This window comes from Schistocerca americana, chromosome 11 (assembly GCF_021461395.2).
Source record: "Schistocerca americana isolate TAMUIC-IGC-003095 chromosome 11, iqSchAmer2.1, whole genome shotgun sequence".
In the NCBI taxonomy this organism is placed as follows: domain Eukaryota; kingdom Metazoa; phylum Arthropoda; class Insecta; order Orthoptera; family Acrididae; genus Schistocerca; species Schistocerca americana.
In genome coordinates this window covers 134,550,694-134,577,179 of record NC_060129.1, presented here as the reverse complement: position 1 = coordinate 134,577,179, position 26,486 = coordinate 134,550,694, and the positions used below count along the sequence as shown (strand labels likewise).

Sequence of the window (26,486 nt, the reverse complement as noted above, 5' to 3'; positions counted from 1 at the left end):
GTCGATACTGTATCTTTGAATTTGAGCCATATCTGATCTACACTTACATAATTAGCTTGGGAGGAATGGAGGCACTCTTAGGAAGGCATCAAGCGAATTTTTATCTGCTGTTTTAAATAGATATATTTTGCGTATATTTTTAGAGGTTTTGGTTGATATGGTTTTGAGCCATATATGGCAATTAACTTGTGCATCACCAATTTTAAGAAAAATGCACATCTTGTAGTTTACAATTACATATCACACGAAAATTTCTGGTTTTCATTCCAAGTATACATTCTTAATTAGAGATATATTATGAAAGATTGCAGAAGATGGTTGAAGATAAAACATTACGCGATTAAATTTTATGGAGAAAAATTAAAAAGTACTCTGTTCGAATATGCCAATTGTTTTGTAGGACAGATGTGGTCTCACATGAGCCAGAGTGATAAATGTCTCAGAAAGATGGAAGGCAATTTTGATGGCGTCGAGCACGCTGTACAAATGAAGCATTTTTAGAGTTATGGTCGTAACACTGCAGTCTGAACGCGACAGAACTGATATGGAGCCAAGTTAAGGGATGTGTCGCGAGAAATAACAAGACATTACGCTGTCAAACGTACTGCAACTAATGCGCGAAGCTTTGTGACACGTCACTGCCTAACGATGGCGAACTGCAGAACAGCACGTCACGAAAGAAGAGGAGGAAATGTGAACTTTATCTGGCTTGGGGTTCTGTCTCTGATAGACTCGTTATCAACCTAGCTGTACTGAAGTGTGTTCAGCGGTGTGAGATGTGGAAGGAGTTCAGAGATTATCAGACAACTGACTCCGATACCTTCATTGGCTTACATATTTTACTACATTGCGGTACTACAGTGCACCTTTACGCCACACACAGCTCATGTAGAAAAATTACTTAGTCACGAATTTTTATCACTCCTGCTTTTAATTAAAATACTATGTTCGCTAATATCGATGGCATGTTATATTTTCCGTCCGGTCACCTAAGGAGAAAATCACCCGAGTTTTACAATATATTATTTCCTTCTGTTTAAAAATTCACATCCAAAGCTGTATTGTCCTCTGCTCGTCTCTTTCTACGTCTGAACCGCCACTGCTCACACCAGTGTACGTTAGCTGGACCACTTGCTCGGCCAGCGCTGTCAAAGCTAAATGCGCCGGTAAAGCTGTTGTCCCGTATTACAGCACAAGTCGATACGCACAGCATAAAACGAAACCTCATCATCGTACATGATTGCACTTCTGACCGCTTGGCATCTGCTCCTCCTGAAACTAAATCCAAAGAGGTTCCAGCAAACGCGGAAGAGTACATAGTGTAATGTTTACATGAAGTTTAATGTGATGAACGGAGTATAGTCCGATGTCCAGATTTGCAATGTATTCAACGCACTTTGCCGTATGTATCATGCCTTCCAAATGAAAACCTAACACTGCTAGGGCACAACCACGTACCGTAAAACAAGACTCCCCACCGAGTGTCCCAGCGATGCCACACACTGGCTTTGACCTGTGTCGTGATTTCACGGGACTCTCTCTCTACTCCCAGTACAGAGGCAGAACACAACACTGACGTTTGTTTCCCTCCCACGTTGTTGCTTGGAAGGCAGGGTGTGCTGACACGTTTCTGCAGCTGAGACTGAAAGGGCAGTTTGTCATTTGGTGAAGTGTATGAATGTGCTGTGATGGAAACAAACTAAATAGTCCTTCTTACTACACGTATTTTACGCATACTGCATTTTGGTGAGTCGTTTATCCGGCATTTTCGTCGTCGGTCAAAGAAGATGGGCAGCGGTAGCAACAGGTGCAGTATTTTCTTATTCCTAGTATGGGCACATCTCGTAGAGTACTGGTCCGTATTTCCTTTCACGAAATTCGTGCAGCAAGAATCGTAATGTGCTGTTAAATGTGCATTCAGTCTGCGTCGGAAAACAATATCTTTACTATTCACTCTTTAGGTGTTTCTTCTGATCATGTGATCTTCTGATGCAAACCTGTAAAGTACTATATGGAACCCAGAATTCAAATGATGGTTCACTCACCAGTATAAAAATCAACAAACAGAAATAAATTTGTCATCTGGATGGAAATTTCATTTTTAGCTACGTAACGCATACGAAGTTGTACGGAGAATTTTCCCGTCATTTACAATTAGCGGGAAGTCAGTGAATTCTCCCATGACTTCAGTTGAGTCGTGTTGTGGTTGGTGGGAAACAGTAGTCGCAGTAGACGCCAGGTTACATTCAGTTTCCTCGAAGCTTAAGTGGTGCATTTCGTAGTCCTTACTTACTAAATTGCGCGCCTCGAAACTCTTAGTGACACGTTTCAGGGTACATAGGTATTGGAAAACGGAAACGTCCTTCGCAATTGTGCAGTCCAGGCATGCAGTACGGAGCATTGGACAGCGTCTCCAGTACTTGGAGCTGGAACAACGGTTCTGCTCGCTTGGTCGGCTGTGTTCCTGTGAAGACAAACAAAGGAAATGGCGGAAGATGTGGATTGATGCGGGCCGCCAAGACTGGTTAAAAAAAGAAACTCATCACACTGTTACCCCGTGAGTTGACGACATTTGCACATGACCGTTATAATTATTTATCCATCAAAAAAGTAGTAATTTGTCATGGCTGCTACTGGATATGAGGTCCTAAATTCCGTATTATGAAACCACACCGTTTCAAGGCAACAGTACATGGAAGGTATATGAAAACACTTCACTTTCTTTCTGATGTGTTATTATCATGCGTCATATAAGGACGTATCGGCTGCTAAGGCCTTCATTACATTCAGTTTACGGTGCGGGGGCTGATCTTCCAGCGGTTGATTGTGAGGCAGCGGCTGTAAGCGTTGAGTCACAGAGCAGAGGGTGGCTGCGGAGGTGACTCGCGTCCTACCATCTCACCTTCACGTTTGCAAAGGCTCTGGGACTTCTTTATTACGTTAATTGCAGTTAGTTCTTAAATATTCGATATTGTGTACATATAGTAGTTCCCTTTCTCTGCCGGCCGGAGTGGCCGTGCGGTTCTAGGCGCTTCAGTCTGGAACCGCGTGACCGCTACGGTCGCAGGTTCGAATCCTGTCTCGGGCATGGGTGTCTGTGATGTCCTTAGGTTAGTTAGGTTTAAGTAGTTCTAAGTTCTAGGGGACTGATGACCACAGATGTTAAGTCCCATAGTGCTCAGAGCCATTTGAATCATTCCCCTCTCTCTCCGGGCCTGTGCGTATCAGCTCTGCGTTGTCATTGTCAATAATTTAAAAATCTACATATTAAGTGTGAAACTCGCAAATGCGAATAAATATTCACACTTTGATCATCTGGCAAAGCTAATTACCATTCAAAATAAAAAGCATAGAACTGACTGACACATTTGCAACAGAATAAAAAGGTGGCGTAGTCTCAGCTATACATAAAATTTAGCCATATGTGAAGTGTACAAAATACAATTTACCGGCTAGTTTTTCTAGGCTACTTCTTTCCCAGACAAAAATCTCCCATTAAAGTACTTCTTCAACCACTTACATTACGCTTTTCTTGATTTTATTACACCAAATGTTACAGACAGTGACGTGTTTTCGAGAGATGCTAGCTGTGTTATTTCGAAACGGCTCTACTTACTGGACACGAGGTAAGTGAGCTGATGGTTTACCTCACTTGTTAGAATGGCTGCGCCCCCCCCCCCCTTTTTTTCTGACTATGGACCAACTTCACACATCAGTTTTCAGATGTTTTAAAAATTTTATTTTCTTGAAATACTTGAACGAGCAGGATATTGGAATCTGTGCAGGCTGGCTTAAGATTCTTTTTGCTTGTAAATCAGTTATTGGCCTCACTTTTGGTGTTGATGAAGGCGTATTAGCAAAAGCAGTTGGCACAACTTTTTCAGTAAGTTTCGGAGCTAATTCTTGCCAACATTATAATCTCTCCCTTATCCGCAGCCCGGTCCACATGAATGCAAAACTTAGGGCGTCAAAATAACGTCACGTTTGCAGAAACTCCTGTGAACTGTAGGTTGCCCTTAACACAGCTGCAAGATCACACCGCAGCGCTAACTCTACGGAAGACGAAATACACTACTGGCCATTAAAACTGCTACACCAAGAAGAAATGCAGATGATAAACGCTTACTCATTGGACAAATATATTATACTAGAACTGCTATGTGCTTATATTTTCACGCAATTTGCATAGATTCTGAGAAACCAGTACCCAGAACAACCACCTGTGGCCGTAATAAAGGCCTTGATACGCCTGGGCATTGCATCAAACAGAGCTTGGATGGCGTGTACAGGTACAGCTGCAACACGATACCACAGTTCATCAAGAGTAGTGACTGGCGTATTGTGACGAGCCAGTTGCTCGGCCACCGTTGACCAGACGTTTTCAATTGGTGACAGATCTGGAGAATGTGCTGGCCAGGGCAGCAGTCGAACATCTTCTGTATGCAGAAAGGCCCGAACAGGACCTGCAACATGCGGTCGTGCAGTATCATGCTGAAATGTAGGCTTTCACAGGGATCGAATGAAGGGTAGAGCCACGGGTCATAACACATCTGAAATGTAACGTCCACTGTTCAAAGTGCCGTCAATGCGAACACGGGGTGACAGACGTGTAACCAATGGCACCCCATACCGTCACGCCGGGTGATACGGCAGTATGGCGATGACGAATACACGCTTCCAATGTGCGTTCACCGCTATGTCGCCAAACACGGATGCTACCATCATGATGCTATAAACAGAACCTGGATTCATCCGAAAAAATGTTTTGCCATTCGTGCACCCAGGTTCGTCGTTGAGTACACCATCGCAGGCGCTCCTGTCTGTGATGCAGCATCAAGGGTAACCGCAGCCATTGTCTTCGAGCTGATAGTCCACGCTGCTGCAAACGTCGTCGAACTGTTCCTGCAGATGGTTGTTGTCTTGCAGACGTCCCCATCTGTTGACTCAGGGATCGAACAGCCATGCGGATAAGATGCCTGTCATCTCGACTGCTACTGATACGAGGCCGTTGGGATCCAGCACGGCGTTCCGTATTAACCTCCTGAACCCATCGATTCCATTTTCTGCGAACAGTCATTGGATCTCGACCAACGCGAGCACCAATGTCACGATGCGATAAACCGCAATCGCGACAGGCTATCATCTGACCTTTATCAACGTCGGAAACGTGATGGTACGCATCTCTCCTCCTTACATGAGACATCGCAACGAAGTTTCACCAGGCAACGCCGGTCAACTGCTTTTTGTGTATGAGAAATCGGTTGGAAACTTTCCTCACGTCAGCACGATGCAGGTGTCGCCACCGGCGCCAACCTTGTGTGAATGCTCTGAAAACCTAATCGTTTGCATATCACAGCATCTTCCTGTTGGTTAAATTTCGCATCTGTAGCACGTCATCTTTGTGGTGAATCAATTTTAATGGCCATTAGTGTATTAATAATAATAGTAACCTCAGAGTTCTTCAGATGATCCAGTTATCTGTAATGTATTGTCTGCAAGAAGCTGCATAAATATTCAGTCAGATGTTGATAAGAATTCAAAGCGGTGGAAAAACGGCAACTTGATGTAAATATTCATAAATGTAAGACTGTGCCTTCACAAAACGAAAAGAATTGTATTCTATGACTATAATATCAACGAGTCACTGTTGGAATCGGCTGACACATAAGAAGTACCTGGTATGAAATGGAATGACGACATACGCTTAGTTGTGGGTAAAGCTGGTGACTGACTTCCGTTTACTGGAAGAATATTGGCGGAGATCAGTCAGCCTACAAAGGACTTTGCTTACAAACCACTCGTACCACCGGTTCTAGAATGTTGCTCAAGTATGTGGGACCCGCACCAAATAAGACTAACAAGGGATACTGAACTTATACAGAGAAGGGCAGCACGAATTGTCATGGATTTGTTTGATCCGTGGGAGTGTAACGGAAGTACGCAAGGAACTGAACTTCCAGACTCTTTAAAGACACACCCAAACTATCCCGAGGAAGTCTATTAACAAAGTTTCAAGAACCGCCTTCAGATGGTGATGCTAGGAATATACTTACAACCGTCTACGTACCGCTCACATAGGGAACGTGAGGATAAGATTACAATAAGTACTAAGCGTACAGAGGCATTCAGTCATTCTTCCCGCGCTCCATACGTGACTGGAACAGGAAGAAACCCTGACAACTGGTACTGTGGGACGCACTCTCTGCCACGGTCGTTTGCAGAGCATGTAGATGTAGATGTAGATGCAAATGTAGATGCTGTTTAGCATCGTATTATCACAGCGTCTTCCGTAGTTTCGGGCAATTCTCGTTGTCTTTTTCTTTTCTTTTTTCATCGCAGTGCATCTTAATTTTCGTTTCATCACAGACGCAGCAATTCTGCTGTAGATTTCTTCTGCACTTTCTCGAGCCGGCCTATACATCCACAGTTGTTCCTACTTGTACTTCGGTCGATTCCAAGTTGAGCTCCCATTTTCTCTTTCAAAATTATCAAATATTGTTTCTCATTTCAGCTCGCAAGTACTGTGGATTCCTATAAAATTTTAATGATTCCAGTGTAAGTGGATTGCCTGTAGGTATTTGTTATGATTTGCCTAAGGCTTCTGTGCATGTACTGTATCTCTGCAACATCGAGCGTTTCCTTAACTGTACTTTCCAGTTCCAAAACTCCTGCTGTTTATTCGCTCCCAAGTGTCTCGATAATGTCCGTACTTGGCGTACATACAGGGTGGCGCACGAAATGTTTTACCATTTTTGTTTTTGAATATAAACTGTGTCAATACAATCTGAAAGGAACATATACTACAATGAGGAGCCGTCCATGGAGATTTGTTCTAACTGAGCACATGCTCAATATGTGCGCCATTGGGGAGCCAATTTTGTCCGTCATTGAAGCGACCTGGAAGCCTGAGTGAAATGATCCGCACGTCGAAATGCTCATGTAAAAACTCATAGTCCAGACCTCAATCCACGTGACCTTCTTCTTTGGGGGTTCCTAAAGGAAAAAATTTCCCCGAAACGTCCACAAGATTTAATGGAGCTCAGAAAACTTATTTTTCAAGCTTGCACTGAAATTGCGGAAGACATGTGCCGTAGGTAATCACTAACTTCAGTATTCGTTTGAAGAAAGGTCGGATACGAAATGGCGGACATATTCAGTATGCGCTGAGTTAGAACAAATCTCCATGGGCGGCTCTTCATTGTAGTATATGTTCCTGTCAGATCGTATTGACAGTAAAGTTCATATTCAAAAACAAAATGGTAACACATTTCGTGCGCCACCCTGTATGTTGCCAGTGAACATCGGCATTCGTTTTAGTAGATTAAAGAATTCCCTATGATCACCATCAGTCACATCCCCCATGCTCCTGTTCTAGCCACCTGGTAACCAGCCTTTCCCGCTCACTCTTTCCTGTTCTCCTTCTATCCCACTTAACCTGTTTCCTGCCTCTCCAAGTGCCGCGAGGTTTGAGGCGCCGTGTCACGGATTGCGCGGCCCCTCTCGCCGGAGGTTCGAGTCCTCCCACGGGCATGTGTGTGTGTTGTTCTTAGCATAAGTTAGTTTACATTAGTTTAAGTAGTGTGTAAGTCTAGAGACCAATGACCTTAGCTTCTTCAAATTGCGCAGTGTCGTCCTTGATTTTAAGTTCTGAACGTTTCTTCCATATCATCATCAATTTCTGAGCTCAGTGATTCTACTGTAGTCGTTAAGGTGCCATATTCGGCAACTAAATGTCAGTTCAGCTCCTCCTTTGACGCCAGCAAGTCTGCAGTCTGCCTTTAACTCTTCGCTGTGTGCTTATTCTTTTTATCAGCGTGGCCAAATTGGCCAATCATGTTCTGCTCAGAGCTACATGCTCTGCTGCCCTCTGTTCACTTATCGTTGCTTCAGCCTCACCCGCACTCACACTTAGTAAATTGTGCACTCGACCCGAAACACTGCTAGCTGTGAGTGGAACAGGCTGTGCACGTCCTAAATCTAAACATCTCCGCTGCACCACTGAAGTCTGGCTCACTCATTTCTCTCGCATCGGAGGAACCTACTGTTTCATTTTGCACATTTTCGTGGCTAAAATTGGGGAGAATCTATCTCCTACACGCCTCTGTACCTTCGCAGTCTCTTTTTTGGGCATTTCGCATACTGACTCCTCACCACCTTTTTTCTTTTCTTCGCGTACTGCTTTTGGAGCGACTAACGTAACTATTTTCGAATAACGCAAATGAAAATCTTATACAGAAAAAACACTACCTGAAACACACTTAAATAACATGCTAAATTTTTACTAAGTTCATCACACTGGCTAAACAAGAGTATTCATCACAAGCAACCTGATAGAATAAAAATGAGCTTCACACGCAATTCCCAGCGCAAAATTATCGTCACACGAGCATTAATTACATTTAAAAAAACTCCCCAATGAAAAGGATTACGACGAAAAGCTCCCAAAGTACCATAAACACACTTCACACAAAATTCAAAACAGGCATCAAAGACGACACTGTTTCATAAAGCAAGCAACAACGCTGATCAACCACAATGAAGTAATTGTGTGAGATCTGTAGAAAATAAAATTTACATGTTAGTACACCCTAACAAAGTCACAGCATCAACGTAAGATCGCTGGGGTGACTCGAAATCCTGTGCAAAAGGGTGTCGCCATTATGAAGGCTACCTGTTCTCCGCAAAATTCAGATTTAATGGCAAAGTCGGTGTTCCGAATGAAACCTGTTCCTGACTTCAAATACCAACAGCCACCAGGCAAACAGAGGTTATTTTCGTTTTCGTTTCATTGAGCACGCACCAGACACACAAACTTAGATTGTGGCTGAAATTCGTTCAAGTACTGGAAAAATAGCAGAGAAAACCACCACCTGTCAGGCTGTTGTATGAGCTAAGGAATGAAATATCCTCGTACTGGATACACAACACAACATATTACAATTTTATTGATTGATCGCTATTAAGGGAGGATAAGAACTGAATGATCTGAGGGAGCTTGACTAGAAAGCAGAGTGGCTCTATGAGGTAGTGTGTAAAGAGCCACTCGACGTTTATGTCTGAATTAAAACACACGAAAATATTAAATGGTGCTTAAACTTCGACATATGGTACGTGTCTCTCGAATGCAGCCTCCAAATGCGGAACCCAAACTGCCAAATATGGGGTAGGATTTACTTGATGCAGACACTGATCATCCATACATTATACAGTTTTGAAGAATGCTTGCTTGTTCTGCTTTTAAGTACACTGGGACAGAGAGCAACTACTTTAGACAGTCAACTTCTGAGGACAAAGACCCGTTGCAAGAATTCACTATAAATCCAATAATTAGACAGTACAGTTACCCAATAAGAACACCTCTACTCTGTGCGTGACAAAGAATTTTATGTTCGTTTTTGGCCTCTAATATGAGACACACTAACACATGTGGGGAATGAAGTGGTTTTGGCGCTACACATTCCAGCTTCCAAAGGGACTTCACAGTTGAAAATATTCTTTCCACAACAATATTTGTGTATAGTACAGCAGGAGCAAAACTCACAAGCGTGTCTATATTTTTACACGAAGTACCTATACTTCTAAGTGTATTGAAGACATCGCACAGTCCCATCTGTTTCCAAATTAGCTTTTTCCAATTCCTCAAGTTTCTGGGATACAATGTTGTTCACGCATCCTATCTCGTCTGAAATGTTGCACATGAGTCGACTGCCTTAAGAATTATCAGAAAATTTAAAATTTCAGCCCAAGAAACAGTATTTTTTTTGTGTTATCCAATGAGATGATTTCAGAGGTTGAGGTGGAGAACTCTACTTTTCCAAACAAGTCACAAAAGTGTCTTAGAATTGGTAAAAGGCTCGTATTTTGACTGAGTGAAAGTACCTTCTTTTCCAAGTTAATTAAAATGGTATTATTTCTTGAAGCAAGCTGAAACCGTGGTTATTTCCAACTTTGGGATAGAATTTAAAAACATTTTCAATGGGCATTGTGTGAAATGAAGCCAAAGAAGTGACTGTCGGTTCTCGAAAATTTGTTTCAGCAACGTGGGACACCTATTCTGAGATAGAAAACAAGATTTCAAAGGTTCATACATGTCAATAACTTTCGTAACTCCTGGCAACAATGACAACCATCTAGTTTTAATACTACCCAGAACTTTCCCGTATCCAGTATCAACGAAATCACAGAATGATTTTAGTTGCTACACACGTTTGAGGGTAAATGTGTGTCGTGCTCAGTGTAACTTGTTTCAAGTTAGAGTAAGTAGTACGTGAGCCCAGGCACCGATGACCTCAGCATTGATATCCCTGTAACCTTCTTTAACGAAAACTTGTCACACTCGTCCGTCATTTCTGGAGTAGCAAATGATCGATACGAATCGCGAAGCTCGCACGTAAGTCACTGGCACTGAGCACGACGACGGAAGATGTTGTGTTCACACCTCTCCTCATCCCGTGACCAAAATGCGGCGTCTTTGTTCCATCTTTGCGTTCACCAAAAGCGGTACTGGGAAATCGGTTTACAAAATCCGGTTTTTGGGGCGCCAGGCGACGGGGGTGTGTGTTGCCAGCAGAATAGCGCGGTTCGAGATGACTGACTGTGACGTGGATGGGACGCAGCCGGTCCGGCAGTGCCGACACAGACGTAGACGCCCTGCTGCAGCCGTTCCCTCGCCTGCCGCGCGAGCTGGCAACGCCGCCCCGTGACGTCAGCGCTGGGTGGGGCAGCCTGCTGTCTGTGCGGCCCAGTTGTGACGCAGCAGCCTGGAGGGAAGCAGCGTGCCACGTTGTCCTGCCTGCCCAGACAGAGCTCGTGTATCTTGTGTCTCCACGGGAATACCTCAGAAAGGTAAGGCAGGAATTTATGGGAGCGGCGGATGTTCTGCACGCTTTTGTGTGGTTTTTGTCGCGTAACTCACTTACTGCTCTTGTCTAACACTTTGTCATACTTTGAAAAATTACGACCGCTACGAACAAAGGGGGTGGCTAACAGTGTGTTAAATTACCGTTTTGAGTGTTCAGTGATTTATTGGTCGTTACTTATGGCCTTGCTCCAGTCCATGAAAACTTGAGCGAGAAGAACGTGGAACGAATGGAAAATAACCCCACATTCAGTCGGGTAGTGTGTCGATGTCCCAGTGTAGATTTTCACAGAATTCACGTAGAACAGGCATTTAAAATGAAAACCTCGCGTTTTTGATTATGTTCGTAGGACGCAAGTTTACGAAAACCATCAAACGCAGAACTTTGCAGTAAGCGAGTTTTAGTGCGACAAGGCGTGTAGCGGCTTGCAGGCGTGGCAGAAATTTATTTTTTAATGTTTCGCGTAATGTGGCGGAATTCAGACATCTGAAATGTTGTCAAGATGTACTCATTCAGAGGTATAATCTTAAATTGCGGTTGTCACACAGTAAGAGAAGTACCGAAGTTGGAAACATTGCGCGTCGCGAGGTAACGTGACTAAGGGCGCCGAAATACGCCGACGTTAGTCGGACAGTATTTCAGAATGAGGGCAGTTACCGACTTCCAAGAAACTGCACGCAAGACTACGAGAACTGGAGAGATTTTTCCGCTACCCCCCTACTCCGGCCACGTTGTCGCTGTTCATGGAGTCAACTTGGGCATCAGACGTATCGTTGTAGTCTGTCGGTACCTAGCTATTCGCGACGCAGTTTGCAGACAGTATCCCCACACCCTGTAGGGTATCTGCAACAATTACATCGTCGTACGGCCCACACTTCAGTAGACATGACGTGTCGAAAATTTAGACGCCCGATAAACGGGCTTTTCTTTAAAAAGCAGCGCAAATTAAGCAGACTGTGTTTACCCAGTATTTCAGAATGAGCACTTGCTTTCGAACACACATTAAGAACAATTTCAAACCGTTTCTAAACTTTATCTCGCTTACATGCTTAATGTCAGATGTTACACACGTAAACTCGTCTGCAAAGTAATGAGACGTAGGAAGCTGTTTCGTGCGTGGGCGTTGCGGATCCTGAAATCCGTTCGCGAATCACAACTCGTGGCGTGACGCCGACACGCTTGTGGCGATGAGACGCAGCACTCGCGTTCATTTCCGTATTTTCACAATGTTCTGGAATTAAGGTTATGGTCAACGAGCAATCTGTAGCGTTCCCCAACACCCTCATTACACAGAGGCGACCATTTGCGTAGTAGTTGGCAAATTCTTGAGAATTTATCGTAATGTTTGTGCTTCACGAAATAAACATTTCGTATTTTTTATCGCTCTGTCACGTCTCCTCGTTTGTGATTTGCTGATGAAATTTTTTTTAGCGCTCTGCAACGCTGCATCGCTTTGTTGGGCTGTTCTCGTGTTACTATTTGTCTGATGAGAGAGCCCGGTGTGTCGACAAAGCAACGCGTCAGCGACCTGTGAGACGCGCCGTGTTGTGTGCGGCCTGCGCTTCAGTCGTGTATTATGTGAGGGAGGAATGAATGTCGGTGATTCTGACGCCGTCACTTACCAGCTTCTTCATTTCACGTTCAAATTACACGATTAAAGTGCAGTGTAGATTTCTATGTGCAGGCACTAATGGCGAGAGAACCTAGATTTAATTTGTGCCATTTCCAGTGCAACAGTTGCGAGAATCGAGATAGATTTGTTGTTAATTTTCGTCAGAGGGCTGAATCACGTCAAAATTAAAACATTTGTGGGGGCATTTGCTAATTGTTTGACAGAAACCTACAGTAAACATTATTTCGTTTAGCCAGGTACTGTTACAGAAGCCTTACCCGTTATTGATTGTAAGTCACAGTTTCGGAATCGTGGGTGGCCACTGACGTCGCATTTACAGACACTTCGGCATGACAAAGTACTGAAGACGACCCGTCTTGAAGAGTTCAAAAATGCCATGTGTCAGTTAGACTGCACATCGTCGTAAAACGCAAATTTGAATACCAAAACCATAAAATTGACAATTTTATCTTCGGAAACAGGTAGATCAACACGACGACTGTCCAGTGTCCTCCCCTTATCCAATGGCAGCAAAGAACGCGTGTTGTCACGGAAAAGTGACTGTCGTCACACATGAGGGACAGGATGATTTGATAAAATTTGCGCGAATTTTGTGTGTGATAAGTAACCCGGAATCGGTGCTCTAAATGCCCTTCACTTTCGTGACGTGGAACTGTGTGTGGTGGTTTTCGTATTTATACTCGCCTATCACAAAATATACAACGCAATTGATGCACACCGTGTTAAAGACCTGTTCAAAATGTCTCGTGTGTAGCGAGATTAGTTGTGCTGAATTGTCGGAAACTGACGTTGACGGATGAACAGTAGCTGCAGTCAAAAGTTTCCTAAAAAGGCCGCCATTTAATCACGAATGTGTGGAATCCCCGTTTTGAGTCACACATCGACTGCCCATAATAAGGTAGCCACATCACTCGTGACTGACGAGTGTCTACAATGTTTCTGGGTGCTTTCAATTCATTAGGTGTTCTGTCCACCAGTAAAATATGTGATAGCTGCATAATACTTGACACTGTGGTGTCTCACATGATACTTGGGCCGGCAGTAAACGTGACTCAACGTGGAGACGGTGGCGAGGTGTCGCCCTGACACCTGGCTGAGGGTAGCCTGCGTGCAGGAGGAACCGTGCTCTACCACTGGCTGCTTGCAGTCTCAAGTTGAGCCACTCGCAGAGCTCCATCGTGGGCTGTGACTGCTGTATGGCAGCGAAACTCGGTATGCTAATGCGCCCTTGCGGAACCGATTTACACTGGAAAGAAATGTTCCCATATCTAATGCATTGGGAACGGAATGTGGACAGGAAGGGACAAACAAGTGAGAAAGGCGGAATGTCGATATTATTATCCGCCACTTGCAGAACTTGTTCAGTATGAGCACCGGAGACTTCCGTGAGGTGTTGCACAGTGACAGATTCGCACCTGCTAACCAACATTGGAATTGATTTCCTCCGGCGCAAACTGGTTTCGCGTTAACGCATTAGCACGTCTACAGTGTTTCGCTGCCATACGACAATCACAGACCACAGTGGACTTCGGTCAGTAGCTGCATTTTACTTATGAGCACCCGGTACTTCAGTGTCTCAGACGGAGAAAAAACGGTTCGCGAAAATTTCGCTGTCGCCTTGATGGCCCATGTGGTCATAAACGATTTAGTAGTTAATCAGTTAAAAAAAAATCTACAGTTTTCTCAGACTTCCGTCGTGTTTTTCACTTTTCTCAAAGCATCAAGGCTCTGCAAGTACCCGTATTTCCAGTACAGGCGGCTGCCTAAACTGGAGCAGCTCGCAGCTGCTGATAGCGGCCGTCCACATTGACCCGTGGCGTAATGGTGTGCTGCGTGACACACTCACGGATACAACAGAACGCGTGGCTGCTATATTATTTTTTGTAAAGTGTGTTGTGGAGAAGTGGTCCGTTGCTTAGCCAGAGTTCTGGTACAGGTTGTCAGGATACAGTATGGTTGTCACTCAGCGGAGCCAAAGAAATGAAATGTTACAGTAACAATTTTTGTGTGGCACGTATTTCACGCATGTTAGCTTTCGAAGAGTGTTCTATGTCCGTTTTGGTGATGCACAGTTGGAATCGGCAGGTTCAGTGCTGGGCACCGTTTGTTCCTAGTGTGAAGGCACGTATACCTGTGCAACTTTGCGTGTGCGAGAGACGCACGCAGCCTGTGCAGTAGAGGTGGCAAAAAATAACGTAACTGATAGAAATAACCGGTTACTGAGAAGTAACGGTTACTGCCATAACCGTTCCTCTGATTCTGGCAGTTATTTCAATAACTGTTTAGTGTCAACAGTGCCTCGCGCCATCTGTTGACCGAAGATCGTACTGCGCATTTGGAGGCGTTCTATAGACCATGGGAATAACTGTGAGACTGCGCGCCATCTGTTGATAAGAACTGTGTACTATTTCGTGGGCCTTCGTTACTTTTAGCATAAACAGTTAAATAAAGTTAATGTTCGAGCCGTGGCTGATAGGAGCTGCAGTACAGGCATTAACAAGTACGGTCGTTCCCTTAAGCCACCGCCTTACGTGTTAATTTAGCTTGGACGGATAGTACAAGGAAAGTTACTAAGGAATTCGAGCGACTATGGAAATAACTGTCAGAGCCGGTATTCTCCTCTGGCAGTTATCGTTATTGGCTCGTAGTTCTAGTTCTCTGGTAGTTATCGGGCTACCACCACAGATAACCTGGAAGCTGGTAACGGAATAACTGTGTGTCTAGACGTTCCTGACTCGGTGACTCCAGTTAAAGGTCGTAGTTCCAGGTGATATTTCCAGAGAGGATAGTAACTGGAGCGAACAAATATTTTCGTACTGCTACGGAAATAGCCGCTGGCCATCACGAATGACAAATAACATGTCAGAAAGTATAACATAATACAGTGGAATATAATAATTATCCTCATCATTTGTCAGGAGATTGTCAAAATACGTGAATATATCACAGTAACTGCTAATATTTACAGAATTGGTACACTGACAGAATAAAACACAGTTACGTACTTTTAATAAATTTATCGTACACAGAATACCCGATCTTGACTGTTGCAACCAAGTGCTGTCAAAACTGAAATATAGCAGAATTTTTACCTAAGCTGGTCTATCAGTCTCTGTTACGATATTCATCTACAGAGTAGGAGGGGTCACTGGAAGCGTCTGATTCCACCCGTCTGCTTCGACGTAAAGGTGTTATGGAGTGTGAATGTCATTACGGCACGGTGTTTATGAGTTGGTTTTTGTGTGTGTGTGTGTGGGGGGGGGGGGGGGGGTTGCAGTGCCGGAATTTGCTGGTGGTAATTAATTTTTTTTTTTTCTAGCTGTAATGTTTTGTGTATTTATGAAGTATTGAGTGTGATTTAATTTATGTAGGGATGATTGATTTGTGGACTTTTGGGATTGCGGTTTTATTTTTCGCAGTTGTAGGTGTTGGTTTTTTGGCATCAGTAGCTGTGGTGGACCTACATAGGGCACCAGATAATGACCGATTCCCATTCTCATAATTGTGTGTGTTGATGTTTTAGTATCGTCATCTGAGGTTGACCTATGTAGGTCAAGAGAAATGTCTGATTCCAATTTTCGTACTTTTAGTTGTGGGTATTGGTGTTTTGGTATGGTCACCTATAGTTGACCTATATTGTTCAAGGGAAGTGTCCGATTCCTGCAGATTTTTGTTGGTGTAGCAGAATGCTGTATTTTTTTCTTTTTGTTCTTCATTTTGTGTTTTGGGATCATGGTGTTTTTTTTACTAGCTTGTCCTCACCCTAAAACCCCCAACTTCCCGCAGTTGTCCCATTGGTTTGATTGTATTTTTGGTGGGAAATGTTATTGCATTATTTATATGTATCTTCGTGCTTGTTGCCATGTGTATGTAGTGACGTCATAGACACACTTAAAATACATTTCCGGCATATTGATGATGGGTGGAATCAGACACTTATGTATCAAATAGTCATTCAAACACTCTGTAAACCGTGCCTTATCTGAAACCAAGTTTTTAATGGTTGCTGACTTGCTGGCAGCTTATTGAAAATGCATGTTCCTGAATATTGGACCTCTTTTGGACCAAGGTAAGTAATTTTAGATCTTTATGTAGATTGCTGTTCAAAAATGGCTCTGAGCACTATGGGACTTCACTACTGAGGTCATCAGTCCCCTAGAACTTAGAACTACTTAAACCTAACTAACCTAAGGACATCACATACATCCATGCCCGAGGCAGGATTCGAACCTGCGACCGTAGCGGTCACGCGGTTCCAAACTGACGCGCTTAGAACCGCACGGCCACACCGGCCGGCGTAGATTGCTGTTCCCATTTCTAGTACTGATATTATGTATTAAGCTATTGGTTGGAAATACTTGTAACAAATTTCATTAAGGAATAAATATATTAGGAAGCAGTGGTTAGAATACAAAGTTCCTTGAACAGGTTCCTACATGATGTTCTTTGAATTGATACCACAAACGATTTTTATTACACGCTTTTACATGCGAAAAACTTTTGCTACGTTTGATGAGTTACCACAGAATATGTTCCCTTATGAAATAATAGAATGAAAAAATGTGGTATGCCCTTCCCAACTGAATTTCTTATCGAGTTGTAGTCCCAGAAATGTAACACTGTCAACCTTTTCGATCTGCATGTCTTCATATGTTATAAACATGCTGTCGCTGGAGAAATCGAGCAGTTTGCAAATATGACATAAAACTTGGATTAGCGTACTCACACTTTCCCCAATAGGACTAGCTTTTACAGCACAGGAGTAAACGAATCTGTGACATTACGTATATTTTTTGTTGTATTACAAGGCTTTATACTTTATTCTATTATGTGAGCAGCACAAGAAATTAAGCTTCGAATTTAACCTACAGTACTCAGTTTACATATTACTTCATACTTAAAAACGCACGTTGTTAACATTTTACTTAAACAGTGCTTTGGCGAAGTTCCGCGTACTTTCTGTCGCAGCTGCGAAGATAATATTTCTAATAGCGACCGATAACCTACAAACATATAATCTGAAACACTAATAATCGTTCTAACATCCACTAAAATGTACCCGGAGTTAATAAGCTGAGGTTATGACACGATTCATACGACATTCCTGCTATTTCACACTACTCGCAGTTATACTGATAACTAAACTGATGGATTCCAACTATGTCGTTATTTAACTGTCGGAGTTATCGGTATTCGCTAGCGAAAAATAACTTGGCAGTTCTTAATAACCGTTAACGATAACGGTTATCAAAGAATAACTGGAACTGTGATAACGGTTACTCCAGAATAACCGTTTGGCCCACCTCTACTGTGCAGTCTGTGCAGCCAGCCAGCCGCGCACGCCCCCGACACGTGAGCACGGCGCCCCGCGGCAGCCCCACTCTCCGGACGAGTACAGACCGCGCTCTCCCGCCCGCGGTGTTTTCTTGTCTGTTTTTTGTACTGCGTCTCACGGTTACTTTCCTGTGTTTCGCGCCCTTTCAAATTTTCGCAAGCCCATTGGCTGAGTGGTCTAAAAAGAAACAAAATGGCTCTGAAGATCATCGTGCATACATACCTGTGACGCGAGTTCTCGGTAACATCCATTATGGCCTCTACTTTGTGTAGTCAGTGATAGAGTGGCCTTCTGCTAATATTTCAAGTTCATTTGAGTCAGCCACAGTGCAATGAAACCCTATTTTAATCGCTAGATTTTCGAAAATAAATATTAAGAGAGACAGGGCTGTAGTTCAATCATAAACATTATGACTTAAATATAGGAGACAACCGCAATTACGACACACACAGTTTAATTCCACAAACCCGTGACCAGTTTCAGATTTTCAAACATCCATTGTTAAGTGCTTTTGCAAGCTGATCAGCACTTGGGTTAACCGCCTACGGCGAATCCAGCGATGCGAAATTTCGTCGTTTAGGTAGCGACAAACATCGATGCTCCCTGAAGGAATGAGTAGTCGAAACAACTGCAACATATCGAGATAAGATGTACCCGCCACAGTTGTCTCACAGTATTGAAACGGCCCATTCAGCTTCGCCTGTCATACTGCACAGGAAACATTAACCCTCGGTGAATCGCGTTCATGGGCCGAAATTTGGTGAGGATCTTCAGTACGGCACACTCTCACATTCCGGAGACCAACTTTTTCAGAAAAGTGTTAGTTGCTTTGTCGCTGAATATCAGCGTGGGGGCGAAATGTCCATCCGCAATTGATCCCTGCAATGTGGCGCAAATGTGGAGGCGCCGGCCGTAACAGTCCGCTTTTAATTGTTGTAAGGGATCCAGACGGTACGGTTTGAAGTGTAACCGCCGACGCACTGTCTTCCACACACTTTGCTGCGGTGTTCAGAGTTCGTGGCTTCTGCGTGCTGTTGACTTGTGTGGACTGCGTACAGAAATCTCGTTTAGCCCCCCCCCCCCCCCCCTTACACGGTTTTTTGCAGCTGCCACATTTGGTCAAATACCTCGCATGTTCCAACACATGGAAAGTCTTGCCGTGTCGGCATTTTGGCAAGGCGCTGAATTCGTAATGGCATACAATCATATTCGTACATCTAATACTTCGGAAAAATGTGAATTCTGGAAACGAGTGAATCGTTGATGGTAGCCCTCTGTCTCGCCTTTTACGCGTCGTCTTCAGTTTCTACACCAGTACGGTGCTGAGCAGCCCAACCCGTGATCTCGATCCCCTTGCTCATTTTACACAAGGCCAAGAAGTCTTTAAATTCTTAGTCAGTCTGGTTGACAACATTGCATTTACGAATTATTTCAATAACGTACGTAATATCTGTACACGTAACGTGCCTGCATTTACGAATTATTTCAATAACGTACGTAATATCTGTACACGTAACGTGCCTGCATTTACGAATTATTTCAATAACGTACGTAATATCTGTACACGTAACGTGCCTACAGGAACACCCGCGAAATGTTAACCATCAAAGTACTTCTGTGCCCTTACAATTAATCACTGCTGCGCCTAATACAGGGCGTTTCAAAAAGAAAGAGCAGATTTCAAACATTTATTTCTCAAAAACTACAAATGATAGAAACACAATTCCAACGGTCCTTCACTCAATATGAGTACCAAATGTTACACAACAAATATCAAAACTGTACCTCAATATGAGCACCATTTGTTACACGACAAATATCAAACCGGTATCTCATTTCTTGCCACACACGACGCAACTGGTCTTTAGTTACCGAATTCACGGCCGCAACAATTCGATGTCGTACCTCTTGAAGAGTAGCGGGCATAGGTGGGACATAAACACAGTCCTTTATGTACCCCCACAAATAAAAATCGCAGGGAGTAAGGTCTGGTGACCTGGGAGGGCCACAGACGATGACATTGATCTTGTGCTCCTGCTCTTCCAATCCACCGTCCTGGAATGGTGTTATTTAGGTACCGTCGTACAGGTTCAGAGAAGTGTGGTGGGGCGCCATCTTGCATGAAGATGAAGTGATTTGAATCTTCCTGAAGTTGAGGAAATAGCCAGTTTTCTAACATGTCCAGGTAAATGGTTCCTGTGATAGTTTTCTCCATGAAAAAGAAAGGTCCATAAACTTTGTTTACCGAAATTGCACAAAAGACGTTAACCTTTGGTGAGTCTCTTTCATGTTGAATAACGTCCCTCGGAGTTTCACTCGCCCAAATTCGTACGTTATGCCGATTAACTTTACCAGAAATGTAGAACGTTGATTCATCTGAAAAAATTAATCGGTTCGGCAAAATTGTCCTCTTCCATGTCCTGTAGAATTGCAGTTGAAAATTCGAACCTTTTGTTGTGGTCGTCAGGACGCAATGCTTGCAATAACTGCAGTTTGTACGGCTTCATGTGCAGACGGCCTACTCAGAACGCGCCATAACCGTTGTTTTAGACATGTTTAGTTCGTGACTTGCCCGTGCCGTGGATTTTCTAGGGCTCCTTTCGTAAGCTGCACGGACACGCTCGACATTTTCATCCGATGTGCGTGGACGACCCGTGCTTTTTCGCTTGCAGATGCAACCATCTTCTACGAATCTGTGATGCCACTCATAAATTTGCTTATGACGAGGCGGCTGTTTGTTGAATTGACGGCGGAATGCACGTTGCACACCAACAATGGACTCTAACTTTGCAAATTGCAGCACACAAAATGATCGTTCCTGTGGTGTCGTCGCCATTTTCCTACAAACAAACGCCAGCGCCACTGCGGATTTGCATGGAACTTCTGCGCGGACCATTGAAAAACTTTGAACCTTTCTCTGACAAGAAACGTTTGAATTGTGTTTCTATCATTTGTAGTTTTTGAGAAATAAATGTTTGAAATCTGCTCTTTCTTTTTGAAACGCCCTGTATTTAATTCACAGAATCTGGTACTTTCTGAAGGCGCTTGGTTACACTTCACGTGCTGACTTTAATCCCAGTACATACACTGTGTACCTTAGTGTCGGGAATCTTTCCGTAAGCAATGATGAGTATATGCCTACTTCTATTGCACCCATATTACTCCTCTCTGGTACACAATTTAATTATGTACGTACATGTAACCGATGCAGTTCCGCGTGTAACTGACGTATACAAAGACGCAGGTATCGTTAATACGTCGAGTGTAAGTGTTTGAATTCTAAAATTGGATGTAGAAGTTCGTTATGTGGAGAGCCGAGTACGAAAAACACTGCATCAATGGCTTTATTCTTCTTTCAAAATAATAATGAGAAATTTATACACAAGTGCTTTCTAACGACTAAATACCTAGTGTATGGTGAGCTGTCAGTGTTGCTGTTCATTAACTTGTAATTCACGCCCTACCTACCCTTAGTTCACTTACAGTATCACTGAATAGTCGTTCCTTTCCGTAGGTAAAACTGCGATTACCAGTTACGAAATGCCACAGTAGGTGAAGTAACGTCCTCTATAAAGCACTGCAGGACCTTTGCTTGTCTCTGAGTTGCACAGCTGATACAATGAATTTTCGTTACCACTCACGAATAATTCCGTCTCTTTTTTTGTTTACGATTAAAATGCTTAATACTTGGGCAAATCTGCTGATAGCAAATATCGCTCTCCTTACTGTTTATCAAAATATGTCCCCGACCTTCCATGCCTTCTTTCTTTCGTCGTGTAAATTGTGCCAACTCGAAGGAAACAAGACGACCGGCAAGTCAGGGATTTTTGTCTCCTTATATATGAGTTTCAAACAGCTGTTTCTCTTTCTTTTTCTCTTACAGAAATTAGTATTGCGTATTTCTTTATACTTACCGCGTGTACAAATTATTTCCTCTTTTTTACTTATTTACATAACAATATGCAAATAATCGTTACCACCTAGATGGACGTAAACATGAAAATTATATCTATGGACGGTTAGTCTCTAAATTGGCTAAAAGAGAATTAATACCATTTTTGTAGCCTCTTTTATGTAGGCGCTTCAAAAACATATTCATTACATGATGAACGGTGCAGTTTTTTATAAACTCACGCAAAGATTTATTAACGTGACTTGACTCGACCGAAATATTTCACAGGACTAAAGAAAACGATGGCGTCAACTCGTGACAGTTTTTGTGTAGTGGTCCACAGTGCGTACCTTACTGTAGTTAGTTTCTTATTGTGCTTAGTTTGAAGCGTCAGAAATTAAACTTGGTATTTGAACCTAAAGTAAGTGCAGCTAGCGGGGATGACGTCATACAGCGGTATTCTGCGCGGTTATATTGTAAGAATTCGTACCTGTAACTACGAGATTTCGAGGGATTTTTTCCTTGCTCTTTGTTCAATACAAAGCCACAAAATGTCACCAGTGCTCCGGTAGTATATAACCGAATACGGCGACCGGTCAGTCTCTTCTGCATCAACGAATCAGAGCGCAGACAACAGCAACTTACTGGGAACTGTTGAAAGTGACCAGCCCAAATATATAAGGGTTACTGCAAAAAACAGCCGCCACAGAATAAGTTCCGGCCAGCGTACTCGGCGCAGCACAAGGGAACAGACAGGAAAAATTTAGGTTCCTCTTCCGCCCACGAATGGCGCGTGGGTGGCGTGATCCTCGGTAAGGCGTCTTTATTGGCCGCAGTTTCTCGATTTTTCTCGTCATCGTCGTCGTCATTTCGCTGCAAGCCTGGAAGCTTAGAGGAGACGCGGTGGCACGGCGGAACAGCGGTTTGTGGGCAGGAATCGGGCGTCCGCGCAGTGCAGATAACTGCGGGTCGCCTGTCCAGGGTCAGCGGGTGACGTCACGCGGCTATGCTGGTGGAGACCGGCTGCTGCGAGCACACCGGTGTGTGGGGGGGGCAGCAGCGAGACTGACGTCACGGCGCAGCGAAGAACGGCTTCGGTGAACAAAGTACCCACCACGACATTCCGCAAAGTCGTCTCAGGTTTGGATCTGTAGGTGGTTACTTAGTTTCACTACATGCCCCATCACGATATTAATTCTGTGGTGCTTATGTTTAGATTTGATTGATACACGAGAAGTGTGTTGGAAAAGAGCACTGTAACGTATTACGGTTATGCACATGACGATATACAGTTACATTCATGACGGTGCATTTTGTGTGCTTCATATCGTTTGAAAGCGATGTTTCACGCTGAGCCGGAAAACATTGGCGCGTAAAAAATGTGTACGCCACAGGAAGTTTTCAGGCAGAAGTACGTTTCCTTCAGCTTGGCCGATCTGCTCGGCGGTGGAGATGACCCGAAGTTACGGGGGCGACGCAAACACCGAGAGAAGGTAATCAGCGACTCGGCCTGGAATCGAACCTGGGACGCTAACCACGGACTGCGGACACTGCTGCACTGACCGTGAACACGACTGGGTCTGGGATACGCTGTGTAGGGCTCACCACCTCTCTTTCCTGCTAGTAGTCAGTGTTTCGAAATTCTTCCGTTCGTTACCGCCTCAACAACGTCGCGTTTTGTCTCTGGAGTGGAGGGGGGGGGGGGGCGCCAAGGGGGGGGGATGTGAAGATGTTCTACAAAACAAAAATCTACTCGCATTTTGACCTAGAACATGCGAATTTCTTCTCAGATGGGTCTCTGATAAGAGCCGTGCTGTCCGTTCAACGGAAAGAAAGATTGTGTTTTGCGGCATGGAATATCCGCTGACAAACTTCGGGGTCACGTTATTATGTTTACACTTGTTAATAAATGAAATGGCCACGCTAGTACTCGCAATTATATAGGAAAATTATATTACAAATCGCCTACTTTCAAAAAGAAATTCATAGCTCAGATCCTCAATAACAGAATTGTGGTTGTGGAATTGCATACAAAGAGAGATTAATTAAACGAGAAAGCTTATTTGTTGTATCTTGAAATATTGATGCACTATTCGAAGTCTTCCGATTATCAAATAGATGATTTTTGGGCACAGGCCACTGATGTCATTGCCAAACAGAAAGAAGAAACACGCTGCAAGGCATGCGAAAAAACTGTCAAATTTGTCCAAGGGTGTTATCAGAGGTAACCAAGAAGGATGTTCCAATAATACAGGTTTCACACCCACGTTCTGTGAACGTGTTATTAATAAAACTTCTATAATGTTTTCAACAGCTAATACGCAGTTACTGTCCAAAGCGCTGAAATTCAATATCGCACCTGCGATTAAAGAACCACACGTGGTAGACAACTTCATAGTAGGCCTTAAATTAGGTTTGGAGTGTACCAAAACGCCAAAGAATGTTCAAACGCGGTTTGGCTAATCCTGTAAAATCTTAGAAAATGATCTGTCGCTCAATCAATGCATTACGTTATAGAACCGTGAAAAGTATTAATCGTAAACTGGAGAATAATAGCGCCCTAATTACGAAAGCCGATAACGGGAACTCGTTAATTATAGCTTCCAAAGCGGAATACATAGATAAAACAGCCATTTTTTCGATCAAAATGGCATTACTTCCATCGAATCAGATCCTACTCAAGCGTTACATAAAGAGATAAGAACAGGTTTGCAGAACACTAATAAATTAATAGGAGTGTTTCTAAAGAAATGACTCCTGAATATGAACCCGAAGCCTCCCAGACTAACGAGACAATTCAAAGTTCACAAAAACTTCCATGCGATACGTCCGATCGTGGACAGTACAAATAGTACGTACCACAAGCTGGCTATCTGTTTACATTACAAAATTAAGGACAACTTCGCTCTCCAGAAAAATTACTTCCAGAAACTCTGTCGAATGGTAAATGAACTGAATAACGTAATCTGCCATGCCACATCCGAGCTGGCTCCCTTTGAGGTTTCCAGCCTCGGTACCAACGTACCTGTAGATCGGACTTATACTTCCATAAGAAATTGTCAGATATTGAAATTGATGTGCTCATGAACCTCCCGCGCCTTGTTTTGAAATACAATTACTTTTCTTTTAATGACAAAATATACTCACAACTGTACGGGTTAGCATTGGGTAGCCCTCTAGCAGGGATTCTTTCCGATATATTCATGGATACGATAGAATCTCAATTTTTTGTTAGTAATATATAGATGGCGGAGAAAATAAAGTTGTATGCCGAGATACATGGATGATATTCTCTTGGTAATTGACTCATCCCAAGAAGACATAGCTCAGATACTTGTACTGTTCAACGATCTCCACGAGAAAATTTTTACTCTTGAAAACGAGTCACCCAGTATGACGTTGTAGATCTTAAGTTATCTATAGTCGATGATCACATAGAATGTGACATCTTCATCTCCAGGAAGCATAAGTTTTCTGAGAATGTCATACCTGCCGATTCTGCACACCCGCTGGCGCATAAAATGGCACTTTCTCGTTCTAGTATACATAGAGCGATATCCATTCCCCTATCCGCAGAAGCCTTGGAACACGAACTGGCAACCCTTGAAACAACAGCCCGAAATAACGGTTACGAGCTTGAAATGAAGAGACGGCTCTAAGACAGGAAAGTAGATAATAATGGGACTAAAAGTTCCACGTTAGGTTATCGTGCTGGAAGTCAGTCCCTTCATAGGTAAAGTTTCATATTAATTAGGGCGTCTTCTAAAGAACCCGGGGTTCCAGACAATTTTGCCTACTAATAGTAGGCTGCAGAAGAACCTGATTCACACTTTGAAAAAGCCTAAATTGTCATTATCCGGAGTTTACAAGATTGCATGTGACAATTGTCCGAAATTTTACATCGGCCAAACAGGAAGAGCCTTAATAACGAGATGTAAGGAAGGAGCCTATCCCTACTTAAATTGCGGATGGCAAGCGTGGTTCGACATTCGCCGAACACTTGGTGCAAACGGCTCACGCAGTCAACCCTCCGAATAATACTCAGCTCTTGCATTGCGAAGTTCACGTACTACATGACAAAAAATAACCTTCTTAACGACCAGCTGCAGGTGCGAAGCAAAAACTTTTTTGAAGATGTTCAACCTGTGATGTTACAAAATAGAAGTGATGTTGTTATTCAATGGAAAGTTGGAAATTGAGATTTAACTTACTGTTTTATCAATCACAATTGGCGTAATAATCATGGATTGACCATTGTCATAAAATATTGCATTATGAGATGTGAATAGTTTTTACTTGCAGTTTCGCGTGGCTTGAAGCAGTCACAACTAGCGTGCTATTGATTAAGAAATTGCGTTATCGTCTTTCTAATTACTTCATGATAGTAGATACGATCATACCCGGTTGTGAAGTTATTGTTATGACAAAACAATTTCCTAAGGGACCAGAAAGTTCTTAAGGGCGCAAAAACAACTGTAACATCACACAAAAGGGAAATTCAATATTAAAGCTGATGCAAGAAGACGATAAAACAGTTTTCTTTTTATCAATGTAACACGCACATTGGACTGCTGATCTTGGTGTCTGTAATATTAGCAAAATGCATAATTAAAATGAAAATAATACTGAGGAGATAATAGAAATGAGCACTGCTAAATGATTCAGTATTACCAGAACAAATATTTATTATAACTAAAACATATATCGTACCTTAAGCTTAATACAACAATGACGGTTGATTTTTATGTCCATATCATGTCCATTGAG

At 43.1% G+C, this 26,486-nt stretch overlaps 1 protein-coding gene across 2 annotated transcripts in view; it reads left to right on the top strand.

Moving 5' to 3' along the window:
- The window catches only part of LOC124554112 (ankyrin-1-like), a 78,103-nt gene that overhangs the window by 6,603 nt on the left and 45,014 nt on the right, over positions 1-26,486 (top strand). Inside the window, exon 1 of one of the 2 annotated variants that reach the window (XM_047128178.1) lies at positions 9,962-10,845. The exons of the other annotated variant lie outside the window; for it this stretch is intronic. The gene's annotated coding sequence lies outside the window, so the exon portion shown is untranslated. Of the gene's footprint in view, positions 1-9,961; positions 10,846-26,486 lie in introns of those variants that run through there. 2 annotated transcript variants of the gene reach the window in all.